Source organism: Crinia signifera, chromosome 5, assembly GCF_055691185.1.
Source record: "Crinia signifera chromosome 5, ASM5569118v1, whole genome shotgun sequence".
Taxonomy (NCBI): domain Eukaryota; kingdom Metazoa; phylum Chordata; class Amphibia; order Anura; family Myobatrachidae; genus Crinia; species Crinia signifera.
The window spans coordinates 235,709,343-235,729,095 of NC_139221.1; the positions used below are offsets into that span (position 1 = coordinate 235,709,343).

A 19,753-nucleotide genomic window follows, 5' to 3' on the forward strand; every position below is an offset into this window, starting at 1 on the left:
ACACATTACACCAATATAAAAGCTAAGATGATTAACAATATCTTTAGATTAGTATTATTATTTGTGGCAAAATAAACCCTTGTTAAGAGTTGCTCTTAACATTAAAAGCTGGTTTCCAAAGTGATTTAGATGTTACAGTATGTTAACAAGTAGCACTCCCAGTTTGTATAGCAATATAGTGCTAAATTGTACATTTTCTTCTGCTTGATTCTCTAAATGACTCCTCACACTTAATTATGAGGAGGAGAGGGGAAGCCTTATAACTATTTGTTATTGGATAAACTTTCAGTAATCCCAAACAAAGGAGCCAGTTCTGGAAAATATGGGATTTGCTGCCGAATTATGGACTCAGAGATGATGATGTGCATTCAGCAGAAGCCGGTTTATTTTCATTCAAATAAACTAGTAAACAAACCAGTGACAAGGGTGATGGTGAGATGGGGTGTCTGCTGCATTGCCTGGCCAATTTATAGGGAAAATCTATTATTCCTCCTTTTTCATGTAATAAAATTATTAAAAGATACAGATTAAACAACCCACGGTCTATTAAATTGACAATACATCGTACCATATATGTAGCCTTCTTCGTTCTACATTATTGTGTTTTTTGGAAGAGGCGCTGGGACTTGGTAAGTGAATAGGGCACAAATAAAATGCTGTTACTGGCTGTCTTTACACATTAATTGCGCTGGAATTTTGTATATAACATTAATGTATATGGTTCAGTTTAATTATCAGGGCCAGTACTATGTCTGCAGAAAAACAATGTTTACTATCCGTTTATTTAACGGTGTCAAATTACACTAAATTAACCCTTCAATGGTGGAATCCAGCCTTCCCACTGACCAGCAGGCAGATAGTCTACACCAGTGTTTTTCAACCACTGTGCCGTGGCACACTAGTGTGCCTTGAGCTGTTCTCGTGTGCCCCCACATCTAGAGATGCCCAAACCAGTTTACAGCTCCCACCAGTTCAACTGTTATTTACTGGTCTCTTCTTTTCATTTAAAGGGCCAATGTATTTTATTTTTGTTACCTGTGGGGACCAGTGTGATTTCTTTTATATGGGGGCCAATAGGTTTGTTTTTTTTCCTGTGGGGGCCAATGTGGTTTGCCCTGTGGGGTCTCATGGTGTGCCTTGGCAATTTTAAAATCGTATTTAGTGTGCCACAAGGTAAAAAGGTTGAAAATCACTGGTCTACACTGTGCACATACATGGGGAGGGTATTGGAAGGAATTCCAACAAAACGATGTTGCGCTTGGTGTGTTTTTAGCTGCCCTGTGGTAGTAGACGATTGCGGAGGTATTGCTGTAAAGCAAGAAAGTACTGGGCGCTTGTGGGGGGGGGGAGGGGTGGGTGGAGAAGATAAAGAAATTGGGGAAGAGATGAAAAATAAACAAGAGAATAAAGATAAAAATGACGGTAAAATGAAATAAAAAATAAATAAAAATAAATATAAAAATAAAAAATAAATAAAAATAAAATAAAATAACAAATATGCGCTAATGTTTACACTCTCTTGAGTGAATCTTTTGTGAGAGGCAGCAGTCCAGAGCGTCACGCTATCTAGGCTAATCTAAATCTTGCATCTGACCTGATAACAGGGGAAGGCAGCGGCGTTTGCTCCGTCTGTGGCTTCCGTGTGCGGCGGGCGGCTTCCGGTGACGTCACCCTCTTTCAGACTTGCGGCATTCGGCTTGGGGTGAGCGATACAGCACCCCTTTCCTGCTCCTCTCTCAATCCAACGCGTTTCGCATCCAGTAGGATGCTTTTTCAAGGATGGTTTGACATAAAAACGATTTTTTTTATTTATAGTATAAAAGCGGAAGTTGTCACTGACATGTGACTTCCGTTTTGGTGGCAACCTCATGGTTCCAATATTCCTCTTGGAGATGGGATATTTTTGCTGTACCCATTTGTGCGCATAAAAATGAAAAAATAAAATCAAATAAAACTAAAAAATAAATAAAAATATAAAGAAATAAACAAAAATAATAGTAATAAATAAAAATAAATAAAAATAAAAATGAAAATAAAAATGAAAATGAAAATAATAAAAACAAAAATATAATAAAAATAAAAAATAATAAAAATAAATTTGAAGCTAGAGTTGAAAAAAGATTTGTCTGCTCAGAATGGCAAGAGATTGCTGAAAGTGGGTGGGAAATAGGGGGGGGGGGCTGAATTTTCTTTTTTTTCCTCTTTTCTTTTCACAGGAAGACTTTTAGTTCAATGTCTATATTGAGTCCTTTCGGCTCTAATGTGTTTAACAGAAACATCCATTTTGTTTCTGATTTTTTTAGAGATGTGACTAGGTCTTCTCCTCTCCAGTGTGGTTTCACGTTTTGTATTCCCACGAAGATGAGACCTTTCGGGTCTTGGTTATGTCTTTCTGCAAAGTGGGCTGACACACTGTGTGTTCTCAAACCCCTTCTTATGTTGTACAGGTGTTCTGCGATACGGATTTTCAATTTCCTTTTGGTTTGACCAACATACTGGAGCCCACATGGGCACTCCAGAAGATATATAGCTCCTTCTGTCTCGCACGAGAAGCTGCTTTTTATTTGAAATTTTGTTTTATTCTGGTTTGACATGAAATTTTTTATTGGTTTGGTATTTGTTTTTTGGTTCTTGCATCCCTTGCATTGCATACAATGAAAGAAGCCTTTTGATGTTCTTTTTTTCTCTTCCTCCTCAATTGGAAGGTAGCTGTTTGTTAGTGTTTGTTTCAGGTTTTTTGCCTTCCGGTATATAATTTTCGGTATTGTTGGTAGTATTTTGCTGAGTTGTTCATCAAGCATGAGGATGTGCCAGTGCTGGTTTAGTATATTTTCTAGATTTTTGTAATTGCTGCTGTATTTTGTGATGAAAGTTATTGGCATTTCTTTTTCCGTTTTGGTTTTGTATGTAATCAGTTCTTTTCTGTCCAATGTTTTTGTCTTGTCAATTTGTTTTTTCAGGAAGTCTTTTTTATATCCTTTCTGTAGGAATTTTGTTTCAAGTTCTTTACTCTGCATTTCAAATGTTTGGTCTTCAGTGCAATTTCGTTTTAGGCGTCGAAATTGGCCGCCTGGAATATTGCTTTTCCATTGATGGTGATGGTTGCTGTTGTGGGCCAGCATGTTGTTGCCATTTACGTTCTTGATGTGGGTACGGGTGTTGATCTTGTTTTCTTTAATGTAGACTTCTAGGTCGAGGAAAACCACCATCTCTTTGCTGTCTGTTGTCGTGAATTCTAGATTTAGTTGATTGTTGTTCATGTGATTTTTGAAGTCTGACAGTTCTTCTTGTGTACCGTCCCATATGAAGAATAAATCGTCTATGTACCGTTTCCAGCATCTGATTTTTGTCAGGTATTTGTTGTTGGTCCATATATTGGTATCTTCCCACCACGATACAAATAAATTCGCGTAACTTGGCGCGAAAGATGTTCCCATGGCGGTCCCCTGTTCCTGATTGAAGAATTCGCCATTATACCAGAAATAATTATGTCTCAAGATAAAATCAATGCTGTCCATAAGAAAGTTTATTTGACGGTTTGAAATATCGGATTGATTGGTGAGGTAGTGCCGTGTTGCTTCACAGCCTGCTTCGTGGTTGATCACTGTGTAAAGGGATTTAATATCACTGGTGCAAAGTGTATATGTTTCCTTCCATTCAGTTTGTTCAAGAGTTTGTAGGATGCTCATGGTATCTTTCAAGAAACTTTTTTGTGCTTTTACCAGGGGTTGGAGGAAGTGGTCAATGTATTTTGAGAGGTTTGACGTTAAGGATCCAATTCCTGACACAATTGGTCGGCCGGGGGGGTTTTCTTTGTCCTTATGGATTTTGGGTAGGTGATAAAAGGTTGGTAATTTCGGAAAATCTGTGAAGATGTAGTCGTATTCTTTCTGAGTGATGATGCCTATTTCTAGGCCTTCTTGGAGTTGTTCTTGTAGCAATTTTTGATATCTGAAGGTTGGGTCTTGGTCCAGTTTTCTGTAGGTGTTAATATCGAATAGGAGTTTTTCTGCCTCTTTTTCGTAGTTTTCTCTGTCCTGGATCACCACCCCCCCTCCCTTGTCTGCAGATTTTATTACTATTTTTGTATCTTGTTGAAGATTTTTCAGTGCCTTCTGTTCTTCTTTTGTAAAGTTGTAAATAATTTTTGTTTTTTTATTGATGTTGTTAATGTCATTTTCTATTAACTTCTGAAAGGTTGAGATGTGTGGTCCTTTAATATGATTTGGGAAAAAAACTGATGTTGGCTTGAAACCTGTGTGTTGAAATTCGGTAGTTTGATTTTCTATTGTTTGTTCTTCTTTCGTGGCAAAAATTTTTTTAATACAAAGTTTGCGGATGAATTTTTGAGTGTCGATATATAGTTCGAATTCATCTATTTTCGAGTGGGGTGCAAATTTTAGTCCTTTTTTAAGAACTTGTAGTTCTATTGGGCTTAAAGTTCTTTTACTTAAGTTGAAGACTGTTTCTGTTTTGTCTTCTGGTACTGTTGTTCTTTTTCTTTTTTTGTTGATTCCTCCCCTTGTTCCTCTTTTCGTTTTTATGGGTTGTTTTTTCTCCTCTTCTGTGCCGACTGTACGGGGTCTGGTGGTTGTTCGTTCTGCCAGATTAGGTCTAAAAAAGCCGCGTCTGCTTCTTCATCATCTTCATATTCCCCATCAGTTTCGATTTCTTCAGTGTAATTTCTTTTTCGTGAGTGTTTTTGTCCTCCATTTTTGTTCTTTTCAATATTGTTTAGGAGGGTCATGAAGTTTGATGTTTCTTCTTCTTTTGCTTGATGTATTCCTTCTTGAAAGGAATTTCTTATTAGCTTGTATGGGTTTGTTCTTTCGTCAAGATTCTTTTTGTTGTGTGTTTCCTTCAAAGGTTTGTGGTGGTATGGCACATATGTGGAAGGTTTTCTTTGACGTGTTTCTTTTCTTTTTGTTGTGATGTATGTTTGGTTTATTGTTTTTCTTTGTGTTGGTTTTCTTCGGTACGAGGTCACATTTTCTTTTTCTTCTCGGTCACGTTGGAATTTTCTTTGTTTTATTTGAATGATGTTATCTTCAATTTTCTCCATTTTTGTGTTCGTCATCTTTATCAGGTTCTGGAAGTCTTCCAGTGACGATAGGGGTTCAAATTTCTTTTCTATTGTGTTGATGGATGCATTGATCCTTTGTAGTGAAGCTTTTCTGTCTTCTATGATTATGGAGATTAGTTCTTTTGAGCATTTCGTCAGAGCATCGTTCCATTTGGTACTGAAGCTTTCATCCTCTGACTGGAATGTGCAATTCTTTTTTATTTGTAGTCCTTTTGGTATCAGTTGTTGTTCTAGGTATTTGGATAAGGTTGTTATCTCCCACCATTGTTTAATTTCTGTAGCATATAGCTTCTCCAATTTTAAAAATTGGTCGCAGAATTTTTCTTCCTCCTCTATTAGTGGTATATTTTTTGTGCAGGTCACTGAAAAAAGTGCTTCTACATTATCTCTTTTTTTCGTGTGTGTGATATGTGAAAAAGTGAATGCCATTGTCCAGCAGCAGATCGTTAAATGCAAAAGCAGACGTGGGGAGGGTATTGGAAGGAATTCCAACAAAACGATGTTGCGCTTGGTGTGTTTTTAGCTGCCCTGTGGTAGTAGACGATTGCGGAGGTATTGCTGTAAAGCAAGAAAGTACTGGGCGCTTGTGGGGGGGGGAGGGGTGGGTGGAGAAGATAAAGAAATTGGGGAAGAGATGAAAAATAAACAAGAGAATAAAGATAAAAATGACGGTAAAATGAAATAAAAAATAAATAAAAATAAATATAAAAATAAAAAATAAATAAAAATAAAATAAAATAACAAATATGCGCTAATGTTTACACTCTCTTGAGTGAATCTTTTGTGAGAGGCAGCTGTCCAGAGCGTCACGCTATCTAGGCTAATCTAAATCTTGCATCTGACCTGATAACAGGGGAAGGCAGCGGCGTTTGCTCCGTCTGTGGCTTCCGTGTGCGGCGGGCGGCTTCCGGTGACGTCACCCTCTTTCAGACTTGCGGCATTCGGCTTGGGGTGAGCGATACAGCACCCCTTTCCTGCTCCTCTCTCAATCCAACGCGTTTCGCATCCAGTAGGATGCTTTTTCAAGGATGGTTTGACATAAAAACGATTTCTTTATTTATAGTATAAAAGCGGAAGTTGTCACTGACATGTGACTTCCGTTTTGGTGGCAACCTCATGGTTCCAATATTCCTCTTGGAGATGGGATATTTTTGCTGTACCCATTTGTGCGCATAAAAATGAAAAAATAAAATCAAATAAAACTAAAAAATAAATAGAAATATAAAGAAATAAACAAAAATAATAGTAATAAATAAAAATAAATAAAAATAAAAATGAAAATAAAAATGAAAATGAAAATAATAAAAACAAAAATATAATAAAAATAAAAAATAATAAAAATAAATTTGAAGCTAGAGTTGAAAAAAGATTTGTCTGCTCAGAATGGCAAGAGATTGCTGAAAGTGGGTGGGAAATAGGGGGGGGCTGAATTTTCTTTTTTTTCCTCTTTTCTTTTCACAGGAAGACTTTTAGTTCAATGTCTATATTGAGTCCTTTCGGCTCTAATGTGTTTAACAGAAACATCCATTTTGTTTCTGATTTTTTTAGAGATGTGACTAGGTCTTCTCCTCTCCTTGAGACATAATTATTTCTGGTATAATGGCGAATTCTTCAATCAGGAACAGGGGACCGCCATGGGAACATCTTTCGCGCCAAGTTACGCGAATTTATTTGTATCGTGGTGGGAAGATACCAATATATGGACCAACAACAAATACCTGACAAAAATCAGATGCTGGAAACGGTACATAGACGATTTATTCTTCATATGGGACGGTACACAAGAAGAACTGTCAGACTTCAAAAATCACATGAACAACAATCAACTAAATCTAGAATTCACGACAACAGACAGCAAAGAGATGGTGGTTTTCCTCGACCTAGAAGTCTACATTAAAGAAAACAAGATCAACACCCGTACCCACATCAAGAACGTAAATGGCAACAACATGCTGGCCCACAACAGCAACCATCACCATCAATGGAAAAGCAATATTCCAGGCGGCCAATTTCGACGCCTAAAACGAAATTGCACTGAAGACCAAACATTTGAAATGCAGAGTAAAGAACTTGAAACAAAATTCCTACAGAAAGGATATAAAAAAGACTTCCTGAAAAAACAAATTGACAAGACAAAAACATTGGACAGAAAAGAACTGATTACATACAAAACCAAAACGGAAAAAGAAATGCCAATAACTTTCATCACAAAATACAGCAGCAATTACAAAAATCTAGAAAATATACTAAACCAGCACTGGCACATCCTCATGCTTGATGAACAACTCAGCAAAATACTACCAACAATACCGAAAATTATATACCGGAAGGCAAAAAACCTGAAACAAACACTAACAAACAGCTACCTTCCAATTGAGGAGGAAGAGAAAAAAAGAACATCAAAAGGCTTCTTTCATTGTATGCAATGCAAGGGATGCAAGAACCAAAAAACAAATACCAAACCAATAAAAAATTTCATGTCAAACCAGAATAAAACAAAATTTCAAATAAAAAGCAGCTTCTCGTGCGAGACAGAAGGAGCTATATATCTTCTGGAGTGCCCATGTGGGCTCCAGTATGTTGGTCAAACCAAAAGGAAATTGAAAATCCGTATCGCAGAACACCTGTACAACATAAGAAGGGGTTTGAGAACACACAGTGTGTCAGCCCACTTTGCAGAAAGACATAACCAAGACCCGAAAGGTCTCATCTTCGTGGGAATACAAAACGTGAAACCACACTGGAGAGGAGAAGACCTAGTCACATCTCTAAAAAAATCAGAAACAAAATGGATGTTTCTGTTAAACACATTAGAGCCGAAAGGACTCAATATAGACATTGAACTAAAAGTCTTCCTGTGAAAAGAAAAGAGGAAAAAAAAGAAAATTCAGCCCCCCCCCCTATTTCCCACCCACTTTCAGCAATCTCTTGCCATTCTGAGCAGACAAATCTTTTTTCAACTCTAGCTTCAAATTTATTTTTATTATTTTTTATTTTTATTATATTTTTGTTTTTATTATTTTCATTCTCATTTTTATTTTCATTTTTATTTTTATTTATTTTTATTTATTACTATTATTTTTGTTTATTTCTTTATATTTTTATTTATTTTTTAGTTTTATTTGATTTTATTTTTTCATTTTTATGCGCACAAATGGGTACAGCAAAAATATCCCATCTCCAAGAGGAATATTGGAACCATGAGGTTGCCACCAAAACGGAAGTCACATGTCAGTGACAACTTCCGCTTTTATACTATAAATAAAGAAATCGTTTTTATGTCAAACCATCCTTGAAAAAGCATCCTACTGGATGCGAAACGCGTTGGATTGAGAGAGGAGCAGGAAAGGGTGCTGTATCGCTCACCCCAAGCCGAATGCCGCAAGTCTGAAAGAGGGTGACGTCACCGGAAGCCGCCCGCCGCACACGGAAGCCACAGACGGAGCAAACGCCGCTGCCTTCCCCTGTTATCAGGTCAGATGCAAGATTTAGATTAGCCTAGATAGCGTGACGCTCTGGACTGCTGCCTCTCACAAAAGATTCACTCAAGAGAGTGTAAACATTAGCGCATATTTGTTATTTTATTTTATTTTTATTTATTTTTTATTTTTTATTTTTATATTTATTTTTATTTATTTTTTATTTCATTTTACCGTCATTTTTATCTTTATTCTCTTGTTTATTTTTCATCTCTTCCCCAATTTCTTTATCTTCTCCACCCACCCCTCCCCCCCCCACAAGCGCCCAGTACTTTCTTGCTTTACAGCAATACCTCCGCAACTGTGCACATACAGTCAGTGCCAGTGGCGGATTCAGGGGGGGGGCACCCGGGCACGTGCCCCCCCTGTCATTTCATTTTGTAGCTGAGGACCAGGGCTTTCCAACGAGCCCAGCCCCGTGTATCTAGCCCCACGGGAACCGGAGATATCGCCTGGCAAAGCTGTAAGGTTTTTTCCCCATAGGATAATATGGGACCCGTCAATTCTGACCCCCACCCGGTTCCGAGGGCTGCCAGTTCCCCTTCTGTCATCATAGAAGCTTTTGGTTGATCTCAATCAATTCCAAATCGCTGGGCCTTCAATATGATACCAGGCTGGTCCATATCCGTCAATCAGTTTCAGAGATATTGCATATAAACCGATTTTTTTATTTTGGAAATGTAATTTCATGGCTGTTCATGTTCTTTGAGGGCAGATTACTCTGGAACCAAACGTTCCAGTTTCACTGGACCAAAATCATTCAAAGCCCACTCAAAAGTTCTTCAATATGATACTTGTCTCATGTAAATGGGTCAGTTGGTTCCGAAGATATAGCCATTTAAATTAGATAACTGGTTAAAGGGGGGGGATGGGTGGTTTTCTCTCCCCCTCACACCAGAAAATGCAGGGACTAGGCTGGTGTAAAAGGGGCCAACCCGGGAATGCATTTTCTGGTGTGAAAGGGGTATTATTTCAAATAGCTGGGACCTGCAGTGCTCTGAATACAGCCAGGCTCTGCCACTGTCAGTGGCTGTCACTTCTGCCTGGCGGCTGCTGTCCCCCATTTACCGCGAGCATGTATTCCCCCTTGGCAATGAGCATGTAATCCCATATGGCAACGAGCATGGAACCTCTGGCAATAAGCATGGAACCCTTGGCAATGAGCATGTAGATAAGCAGCACTTATGTAGCATAATTTTTAATAGGCATTATGGTGTTTGGCATAATACATAATGTGCATAATGGCGTGTACAGTAACTTAACGTGTATTGGACATTATGGTGTAAATGTTTAATGCGCGCCTTTGGTGGACCATGTCCCTGTTTATGAAGCATATTGTGAATTTTGGCTCAATCCATGTGGCATTATGTGAATTTTGGCTCATTCCATTTGGCATCATGTGTAAGGGGCAAATATAATGGGGTCTAGTTTTTTGTTGCATAATGGGTACTTATGTAGTATCTGGGCGTCTGATTTAGAAATCGGATCGGATTGCATCGCATGCGACCAAATCGTATGCGATGCGATGGTCAAGATTTTTCCATAGGATTCAATGTTAAAATGGTCTGAGTCCATTTTAACATAGAATTCAATGGGAAAAAGGGGTCCTTTTCCTTTCCCCACTATCCAAGTGGGCATGGAGTTGGATATAAACCTGTGGCGAGCGTAGCGAGCCACCGAGCCCGAAGCGTGGCGAGCGTAGCGAGCCCCGCGAGGGGACACAGAATACTTTTTAAGAAATATGCGTTCGCTCGCCACGCTTCGGGCTCGGTGGCTCGCTGCGCTCGCCACGCTATATAAAATCAACTCTATGCCCACTTGGATAGTGGGGAAATGAACAGGACCTTCTTAACATTGAATCCTATGCAAAATCGCATCGAATCGCATCTGATTGTATGCCTTAAGGTAAGGCATACAATCACAAAATCGGACGCCCAGATACTACATAAGTACCGCATAATGTGTAGAAGTTGTACATGGTGTTGTACACTACACTCAAGGACACGCCCCCTTTTGAGTGGCCACACCCCCTTTCCCGGAGCGCGCCTTCGGCGTGCGCACAACTGCATCCTTCACTTTTGTCCCCATGGTGGGCCTGCGTACTTTAAATGCCAGGGCCTATTTTTAATCCCATTCCCACCCTCTCTCTGCTCTTAGCATGTACACTGGCACCACTAACACCGCCCCTCCCCCACCTAAACCCTCTTTTATCATGGTGCCCCCCCTGTCATTTTATCCTGGATCCGCCCCTGGTCAGTGCCAGCTCAGCCAGTCTGTGTATATACAGTTGGATGCACTTCTCAAGTAGATGAATTAACCCTTGCCATGCCAGGGACTGAGAGTCTGCTTCTCTGACAAGTAGTTTGTGGAGAGGGAGAGTTGTGTAGTGGTCACCCGTGCAGGAGTCACAGAGGTGCATTATTGTCATCTTTGAATCCCATAGAAAGGTAGACCAACACAGACCGTAACTAACAAGTCCCCTACTGTGCTACATTGTCTATGGGGCTTCCAATATGCTCTAAAAGCCCAATCCCACATCCTAATGCTGCTGTGCAGACTGCTGGGGTGCCGGATGGAGGGAGAGAGGTGCGTGGCTGTGATTTGTGCTGTGATTTCGTGATGTTGGCAATGTTGCAGTGACACTACAGATGATATGACTACCTATGTGAGGCGCACTGTTAACGAGGAGATGACACTAGAAGAAATGGTTAGTAAGCTGTACTGGTGACACTACGGACCCAGTGGTGTAGCTAGGTGCCACGGTGCCTGGAGCAAGGGCATGTTTCGCGCCCCCCCCCCCCCCCGATTTGTAGTAGGCGGGGCTCTTGCACGATGAAAAGGGGGCGCAGCCTAACATTATAAGACACACCGTAATGCCCATTACACATAAAGTCACATGCCCATTACATACTATATAACAAACCATAATACCCATTTGCACATTTGACACATAAAACCAAAAACTTTTTTGGAAGGAGGGCACAACATTTCTAGTTACACCGCTGGCAGGAGCCATCATGCTTCCATTTATATGTATGCACACACACAGGGTTGGTGCAAGGTTCCCCGGCAAGTGGTCAGCACAACCCCCCCCACACACACACACACACACACGCACAGTGGGTGCCACCCACAACCCAGAAAGGACTCACCACTGTCGGGGTGTATATGGTGATGAAGGGACTGCAGGCGGGCTGCAGGCTACTCTGCAGATGTAAATAACTGCTCACTCTGGGCCAGATGTATCAAACTTCAAAAAGTGTTAAAATGGAGAGTGATAAACAGCCAGCCAACCAGCTCCTAACTGCCATGTTACAGGCTAAGTTTTAAAAATGACAGGAAGGAGCTGATTGGCTGGTTGTTTATCACTCTACACTTTATCACTATCTGAAGCTTGATACATCTGGCCCTCTGTGACTTGCAGCGCTGAAGGGAGGCTGTGGTCTTAAAGTCACCTGCTGGGCTCCGGGCCGGCTCAGGTCTACTGCGGCGGCAGGAGACAGGAAACAGCCAATCAACATAAGTGTTTAGACGGGCACCTCCTGCAGCAAGTAAGAGGGTCTTGGGGGATGGGAGGGGGGAGATGCTTGGTGCAGGCGGCATGTGAAGGGGGTGATGGGGCAGCCGCTGAGTCGCTCGGGCAGGGGGGGGGTTGGGGGGGAATCGCCTCTCACCTCCATCCAGGGTGTGTCCCTGCTCCCACCTACCTACCTCCAGTGGCCCTGCACACACACATATATATATATATACAGTATATATATATATATATATATATATATAACATATACACATACACGCATATAACATACACACAAACACACACACACTCCATTTGCAGGTGGTGAAATTAATAGTAACAGATAATACTGTTTGTATAATGCCAATTTAATTATCTACAAGCCACTTTACAGGATCTTTACCCTCATTGATGACACATTGTGAACGGAGAGTCCTCTTCCTGATGCTGCTGCTTAGATAAACGCAGGGGAGGTAGGGGGAGGGAGAGAACTGCAGAGCTGTCTCCCTCCAGAACAGCCTTATCATTGTAACTACACTGTCTCTGTCTGACTCTGCAGGGCAGGCATGTCAACAGGCAGCGTGCTTACACTGTTCATTCAGTGTGAGACTTTCTGGCTTCCTGCCCAGGGCAAAGCATGGCCTCATGGGATTTGTAGTTTAATCGTTTACTGCTCAAAGTCTGAGCAGTAACATTTAAACTACAATTCCCATGATGCCACTGTCCCTGCCTCTCCGTCCTGCCGGGTGCCTCTGAATGCAGAATCCCAGCACCTCCACGCAGGGCACGCACACTGACTGAACTACTAGCACTGTAAGTGCCGCAGCCAGGCGTGGGAGGGAGCGGGTAAGCAGGGCGGGGGAGCCGGCGGCACAGTTTGCACGGCTCCGGCGCCACTTGATCTCTCTGCGCCCGGAGCAAGTGCTCCGCCGGCTCTGCCCTCCCTACGCCCCTGCCTATGGGCAGCCTATCACTTAAATCCGTCCCTGCCTCTCTGCCCTTTTGCCACACCCAGACCAAGCACCTCCCCGCACTGCCTGCCAGTAGGGAACGAAACGCTGCCCCATCCTGCATTGCCCACCGGACCTGCTGCGTCTGCTGAGCCACATTACAACCCTATGAAAGGTATGGAAACCTCGGCGGGACTCTAGCACTGTCAAGGACGGTAAATATTGCACACTGTTGCTCCTTACACACTGTTGCACCTTCCAAGTGACACACAAAAAAACACCACCTGCAGCACACCCACAGAACCACTGTACAGTCAGCCACCTCGCATGCCTCACACTCTCAACCGCGCTGCTAATGCACCCCCCCCCACACCCAAACATCCTAACCCCCCAGAACCCCTGCAACCAGCCGCCACAACACTGCACCTGCCCATCCCCCTACCAAATTACCCACCCATCCATTCGTCACATGCCACCACACCAATAAGCACCACACCAATAAGCACCCTCCACCACCCACAGCACACTCACACACCTCCATCACCCACCCACACCACTACAGCACCCACATGCAACACAACCACACCCGCCCCTCCTCCACCCACAGCAAACCTGCATCCACTTGCTCAAACACAACAATCGCCCCTCCCACACCTGTACTACACCCACACCCCCCATCCACCTGCCGAAACACTGCTTCCACCTCTCCATTCCAAAATACCCCTGCAATCAGATGCCCCAACACCAGATGCCCATAGCCCACCCACATTACACATGCACCTATCCATCCCCCACCCACACCACCCCCGCCCCCACACTTCACACACCAATGCACCTGCCCGACACGCAACCAGTCCACCCCGCCCCTAACCAACATACACCACCCACACGGCCCACACCCTACCACCCACAGGATCCCCCCACCTGACGTTGGGCCACCCACACCACCCTCACCCACCCACGGCACTAGAACACCCACATGAAACACCCCGCACCCGCCCCTCCATTACTCACAGCAACCATGCAACCATGCATCCACTTGCGCAAATACCTTGCAATAAAAAACACATCCTTCATAAAATAACCATATTTCACACAATAACACTATTCACAGTTTAAGGGGGTGGAGCCCCTTACGACGGTGTGAAGAGCGCCCCTAGGGCGTGATGAATCACCTAGTATATATTATATATATATATGTATATACACATACACATTTATACAGATTAGCAGTATGTACAGTATATGGCACTTGTGTGTGTGTGTGTGTGTGTGTGTGTGTGTGTGTGTGTGTGTGTGTGAATATATATATATATATATCTAGGAAAGAATGTAGAGAAAAATGTGCTTCATGGTGCATTAAACGAGTAGCATTTAATAATAGAGAAAAGTTCTCCAAGGTAAAAAAGAGTCAGAGACTCATACCATAAAACATAGCACTGTGGACTGGGTACCACACGATTTTACATATATAAAACCAAGGCAACACTGCTCACGCTCGTCCAGACACGGGTATCCACAAACGACCTGCAGAAAGCTGCACCACTGGCTTGCTGTATGGCTATTGGGGGACGTCACGGACCGCCGGAGGCAGGAGCAGTAAATTTCAAAAACATATATTTGTTTTGTTAAGCGATGTTTTTTGTGTGTGTATGTGTTTTTTTTTATAAAGCATACAATGTTGTAACAGTCCTCAAGCAACAAAATGGGACAGCCATTGAAATGGAACCAGCGTTCTCATGATTGTTACTCTGTTCTGACAGCTTGTTGTTTGCACTCTCTCGCATCTATTTCTGTATTTATCGGCAGCATTTCCTTTCTAAGCAAGACTCTTTTGATTATTTCAAAGAAGAGTTGAGGCCCACAGTTGTAATGAAGTCCATTCAATCAAGCCCAAGGAAGCATGCATATGGATACCAGCCCTCTCAATGGCAGACCAGGAGAACATGTGTACAGAGGGCAGCAAGGAAAAAACATACAACTCTTCTAGTTTATTCCCTTAACATTATTCATCCATTACGTGTTGGAGTTGACCTGGGTTCATCATGGCATGATTTGTATTGGGAACTCATTTGAATATGCATATGAGTTTTAGAAAACCATTATACACAAAATAATACAGTTTGCAAGTTGAATATAACTAGATCTGACTAATATTAGTATACTTAGGACATCTAGACATCTTTTACATACATACATACATAATACATACATACATATATATATATATATACTAGGTGATTCATCGCGCCCTACGGGCGCTCTTCACACCGTCGTAAGGGGCTGCGCCCCCTTAATTTGTGAACATTTGCATATGAGAAAGATGGTTAGAATTGTATTAAAGATGGCCTGTATTGCAATTTGAGTTATAGGTGAAATGTGTTAAATAGAGAGCATATGATGTGGAAGGGGGTGTGTATTGTTTTGTTTAATTAAAAAGCGGTTACAGAGTAAGATGTACATTGATAGTGTGGATGGTACAGTGACATTTGTGGGTGTGTGGGGGGGGGGGCTGTGTGTGCATGTTGTTTAGGTGTGTGTGTGCAATAGTATAGTAGGGTGTTTCTGAGTCAGCGGCTCCGCACTGGCGGAGGTCACGACACAGGAAAACAGGAGGCTGGGTAGTGATAGGGGTGTGTGGGCATAAGGGGGACTAAAGAGGAGGGTGGGAGATACTGTGCAGCTTCTGCCAGTGGGTGAGGGTCCAGCGTGGCAGTACAGGAGTACAGGATGGTGGCCCTTAGTCAGTGTCTCCTCCTACTGGGTGGGAGTTCGGGTGCATGAGAGCAGGAGGCTGGGCTATGAGGCATGATAGGGGCATGTGGGCAAAACAGCGTCAGCAAACTCCCCAGTGGTGGAAGTTACGGTTCAGGAGAGCAGGAAGCTGGGTAGTGATAGGGGTGTGTGAGTATACGGGGGACTAAAGAGGGGCTTAGGGGTGCCGTGAATTGCGGGAGGGGCGCGGGGGGTGCCGTGAATCAAGGGAGGGGGGGGCGCAGGTGTCGGCGAATCGCGGGAGAGGGCGGGGGTCCGCAAAGCGTGGGAGGGGGCGTGAATTGCGCGAGGGGGGGTTGCGAATCGCGGGAGGGGGTGCGCGGGGGGTCCGTGAATTGCGGGAGGGGGGGGCACGGGGCGATGAATCACCTAGTTGGTTATATATTCTTGTAGAAGGATGGTAGGATGTTGCTGTCATTCAGAATGCATTTATATAAACAGTAATAGTAGCAGTAAAAGGTCTGACTTAAAACACCTACAGTAAAACAGAACAGGTGTTATATATTATACAAAGAATTGGTTGATGATGTGTAGGTTGACGTGCACATAGTTCATAGTTGTCACTGGAAAAAAATTGCTACAAGAAAAAATCAACACCGAAAATTCAACACATGTAAATGTTGACATAAGTGTGGCACTTCATCGGTGTCCATGTCGACACATGAGAATGAATATGAAAACATAAAAAAAAAGAAAAATAAATCTTCAAAAACTCATGTCAACCTTTTTCATTGTCGACCATAGCCGTGCCAGTGTTTTGCATGTGCCATTTAATCCTGGGGTTGCCGTGAATCGCGCGAGGGGGTGGGGGGGTGGAGGGAGGAGGATAGGGGTGTCCGCGAATCGGGAGGAGGGGTCGTGGGTGGATGCCGTGAATTGCGGGAGGGGGTCGCAGGGGGGGGGGGTTGGGTGCCGCGAATTGTGGGAGGGGGGGACGCGGGGGGTTGCAGTGAATCGCGGGAGGGTGGGTCGCGGGGGCAGGGGGTTGCCGCAATGACAGGAGGGGGGGTCAGGGGTGGGGAATCTCGGTAGGGGGGGTCGTGGGGGGCACCGTGAACCGCGGGAGAGGGGGCCCGGGGGGTTGGCGCGAATCGTGGGAGGGGGTCGCGGGGTGCCGCGAATCGCAGGAGGGGGGTGTCACGGGGTGGGGCCGCGAATCGCGGGAGTCACCGGGGGTGCCGCGAATTCCGGGGGGTGTGCTGCAAATCGCGGGAGGGGGGTAGCGGGGGGTACCGCGAATCGCCACAAGAAAAAATCAACACAGAAAGTTCAACACATGTAAATGTTGACATAAGTGTGGCACTTCATCGGTGTCCATGTCGACACATGAGAATGAATATGAAAACATTGAAAAAGTGAAAAATAAATCTTGTCAACCTTTTTCATTGTCGACCATAGCCATGCCAGTGTTTTGCATGTGCCATTTAATCGTGGGGATGCCGTGAATGGGGGGGGTGGGGGGGGTGGGGAGGGAGGGAGGTGCATACCTCCCAACATGACCCTCTCCAGGAGGGACACATTGCTCTGTTTCTGGACTTTCTTCTTAATTTATGGATTACCATCACCTGTGCTTAAACACCTTTCTTATCAATTACCCTGTTTAAAACAGGTGATGACAATCATAAATTAAGATGGAAGTCCACAACCCAGCGTTACAGCTCCAGACACACTTTGAGTGACAGATGTAGCCAAATATATAAGAGATATATATATATGGACAAAAGGTGTAAGATCATGTGCTAAAATATAGTCCCAAGTAGCAGTGAATTGGAAGGGCGTGGCCTACGACGTGCCCCTCCAGCTGATCCTGCTCCTGTCTCCGGCAGTCCGTGACGTCCCCCGATAGCCGTACAGCAAGCCAGCGGTGCAGCTTTCTGCAGGTCGTTTGTGGATACCAGTGTCTGGACGAGCGTGAGCAATGTTGCCTTGGTTTTATATATGTAAAATCGTGTGGTACCCAGTCCACAGTGCTATGTTTTATGGTACGAGTCTCTGACTCTTTTTTACCTTGGAGAACTTTTCTCTATTATTAAATGCTACTCGTTTAATGCACCATGAAGCACATTTTTCTCTACATTCTTTCCTAGATATATATATATATATATATATATATTCACACACACACACAAGTCCCATATACTGTACATACTGCTAATCTGTATAAATGTGTATGTGCATATACATATATATATAATATATACTAGGTGATTCATCACGCCCTAGGGGCGCTCTTCACACCATCGTAAGGGGCTCCACCCCCTTAAACTGTGAATAGTGTTATTGTGTGAAATATGGTTATTTTATGAAGGATGTGTTTTTTATTGCAAGGTATTTGCGCAAGTGGATGCATGGTTGCTGTGGGTAATGGAGGGGCGGGTGCGGGGTGTTGCATGTGGGTGTTCTAGTGCCGTGGGTGGGTGAGGGTGGTGACGTGACGTCCCCCGATAGCCATACAGCAAGCCAGTGGTGCAGCTTTCTGCAGGTCGTTTGTGGATACCAGTGTCTGGACGAGCGTGAGCAGTGTTGCCTTGGTTTTATATATGTAAAATCGTGTGGTACCCAGTCCACAGTGCTATGTTTTATGGTACGAGTCTCTGACTCTTTTTTACCTTGGAGAACTTTTCTCTATTAATAAATGCTACTCGTTTAACGCATTTTTCTCTACATTCTTTCCTAGATCCTTTACCTCTGTGGGTTCCAGAGGTCTGTCACAGAGAAAAAGTGCTGCATTTTTATTCTGGTTTTATTCTGTCAAGTACTTGAATTTCTTGTGCTGTACGGATGTATCTGCTGACCTGTCTTGACAAAGGCCCTCTAGTGGCCGAAACGTCGACTGCTTACAACAGTAAGATTTATGATAACCTGAAATAGTACCATTAAAGTTGTGATCTTATTGGTGAGTGCTCTTCGTGGATCTTATTTGGGTCTACACCAGTGCTATATTTGGAATATCTGTGGATATTTTGTAGTTGAGCACCCCTCACGCTGACAGGGGCTGGCTGTGAGTGCGGATTCCCCCTAAAATATATATATATATATATATATATATATATACACACACACAGATAGATAGATATAAACAAGTGGCATTACGGTGTGTGGCATAAAGAGTCAGGGGCATTACGGTGTGCGGTGTATAGTGTAAGGGACATTACAGTGTGTGGCGTAACGTGTAAGTGGCATTGTGGTTTGTGTCATACACTTTCAAGTGTTCCCTGAAAACTCACCTCTTCAGACAAGCTAATCATGTTTAGGTTCCACACACATAACCCTCAGAGGCACTTATGTATTATATAGCTTCCCTTCTGGACTTGTAACAGTGGGACTGCTATATGCTCTTACTGGTGCCTGTCCTTGTATTTCCCTTCTGAACTTTCAAAAGTTCCTAATTTTCTGCTTTAAACTTTAGGTACACATCCAAAATGTATTACTGAGTTGAAATAAGTTGATTCTGGTGCATGGTTTTTAAACACTAGATTGAAATGTTATCTTATGCATACAGTATAAGCATTTCCTTTAGCCCCATACCCATCAATTTGGCCAAAAAATGAAAATTTCAAAAGTTCCTCATTTTCTGCTTTAAATTTTAGATGCACATCCAAAATGTATTACTGAGTTGAAAGAAGCTGATTCTGGTGCATGATTTTTATACGCTAGCTGGAAATGTTATCACATACAAATAAAAATGTCCTTAAGCCCCAAACCCATCGATTTGGCCAAAAAATTAAAAGTTCAAAAGTTTCTCTTTTTCTGTTTAAAACACTTGCTGGAAATGTTATCTCATGCATATGAACATTTCCTTAAGCCCCGGCCTGATTTGGACAAAAAAAATTAAAATTTCAAAATGTTCCTGCTTTAAACTTGTTGCATTCATCTAAAATATATTACTGAGTTAAAAGAAGCTGATTAAGGTGCATTGTTTTGTTATATCATGCATATAAACATTTCT

The 19,753-nt window shown here is 42.8% G+C and overlaps 1 long non-coding RNA gene across 1 annotated transcript in view; it reads left to right on the forward strand.

The window, feature by feature from the left end:
- LOC146079658 (uncharacterized) overlaps positions 1-18,529 on the forward strand; it is an 84,552-nt gene extending 66,023 nt beyond the window's left edge. The window contains exon 4 of the long non-coding RNA XR_014474676.1: positions 18,482-18,529. This is a non-coding gene — a long non-coding RNA (uncharacterized LOC146079658). The remainder of the gene's footprint in view (positions 1-18,481) is intronic.
- The last annotated feature ends 1,224 nt before the right edge of the window (positions 18,530-19,753 follow it).